Source organism: Centruroides sculpturatus, unplaced genomic scaffold (assembly GCF_000671375.1).
Source record: "Centruroides sculpturatus isolate CEXI.00-Female unplaced genomic scaffold, Cexi_2.0 scaffold22, whole genome shotgun sequence".
Classification (NCBI taxonomy): domain Eukaryota; kingdom Metazoa; phylum Arthropoda; class Arachnida; order Scorpiones; family Buthidae; genus Centruroides; species Centruroides sculpturatus.
The window spans coordinates 1053879-1055758 of NW_019384323.1; positions in this window are offsets into that span (position 1 = coordinate 1053879).

Sequence of the window (1880 nt, forward strand, 5' to 3'; positions counted from 1 at the left end):
CTGGCCCCTATTCAGGTGTTATCGGCAAGGAGAAAACTCGGAAAAACTCCGTGCTGCCAGCTCGTTCGAGCGATGCGGAACCTACGACCGAACTCCCAGTGTTTAGGGTCTGGTGTCCGCCGCTATATTATAAAAGTTACTTCGAATGGATTTGTTAACGATTTAGACTTTTTCACTAATATTTTATTTTAGAACCCCACGGACATTTGTAAATTATTAAAACTTACGAATGTCCACGGGGTTCTAAAATAAAATGTTTAGGACAGAAACTGCGGCATTTGTTTGCTACAAACAAATAAAACCTGGCCGCGATGCTTACATCGGATCGTTTATATTGAGTTGAATTTTCCTTAGGGTGCGACTATGCAGACGCGAATTTAGAGCGAGCGATTTAGTTTTCGCAAAGGAAAACTATACACAAACGAGAAGCGAGAAATAACGCTGGCGAGAGCGAATTTCTGATTCTCGCACATATCTGACAGGTTTTGATATTTATCGTGTCTCGCCTCTTCTCGCCACATATTCTCGCTCGCTCGCGTCTGCATAGTCGCACCCTCAGGCGCACGTTGTACCATATAGTGTGTAGTACGGTCATAGTGGTGGACTGGCCCAGCGGAAAATCGGGAATTTCCCCCGATGAATCGTTTGTTCATTGGCCATTTATTTTCTTATACGTTATATTTCACTTGAGAAAAATAAATTAACAAAAAGCACAAGCAGTTTTACTATAATTCAAGCTGCAAGCTGCCGTGATGGCGCATTCGAACAGAGTCCGGCTCACGGCAAACGCGGTCTATTATTCGAAATTTTAAAATTATTGACCCCAATTCGGACGTGGGCTGCCGTGGAACGTATGCGAACTAACATTAGGACCGCCACAATTCGCTTGTGCCAGTAAATATAAATGGCGTATAAGTCGACCAAAATGGCTGCCACAAAGGGTATAGCGTACGTAGCAACATATGTGTGTGTTGTCTTTTTAATATCTTTTCTCTCTGTAGTCAAAACGTTTTATCCGCATTTGTGTCCGGCATTAATCCTAGTTGATTTCGTAGTTGTTTAAATCATGATGATTACACTTTGTGACATTTTAGAATATGTGGGTGATCGAAAAAGATGTCTTATGAAGAGAGGAAATGCTAAAACATAACTTCATATCTATCCACCTCTTAGCAATTAATTCACTTCAGTTTCACCAACACCTAATTTTACTGAGCTTAAAATTTCTTTATTTTTACAAACGTTCTCAACCTATCTAATATAGGCCATCGTCAGGTTTAATATTATAAATGTTCCAAAATGGAACGTGCCGTTTTTGAATATTTTACATATTTAAAATTTTTTTAAAAATTTAAGTTTAAAATAAATTTCAAAAAGTGTGTACTGTATATTAAATAAATAATTAAAAAGTAAATAAACAAATAAAACATAGAAAACAGAGCTAACTAGAAAGAAACATGATTTATGGGTTTTTAAGTCCCATTCTTTTTTCTATTATATATTTTCATACTGTTGGAAGCGCATTAGCATCCCTAGCATTTAGGCAACGGTTTTTTTTATTTTACTTTTATAAATTTCCACCTTTTCCATCTCAAACGCAATGGATGGAGAGTGCACCGTTTTAATGACTAGCCTCTTCCCATTTTACAATGTTGTGTTGTTTGTCAACGTTGTATCTATGTTCTCTCATACATACCGCCAGGTTTCTTCTAGTCACACCCACATAATCTTTTTGATTTATAACTGTTGATTTTCAAATGAAATTTTATATATCCCAGCTTTCTCTTCCTTTTTTACGCTATCTTTATCGTTCCGTAGCAAACTATAGATATTGGGTGCTCTTTTATAGACCATTCTCGAATTTTTATAAGAAAAACTTG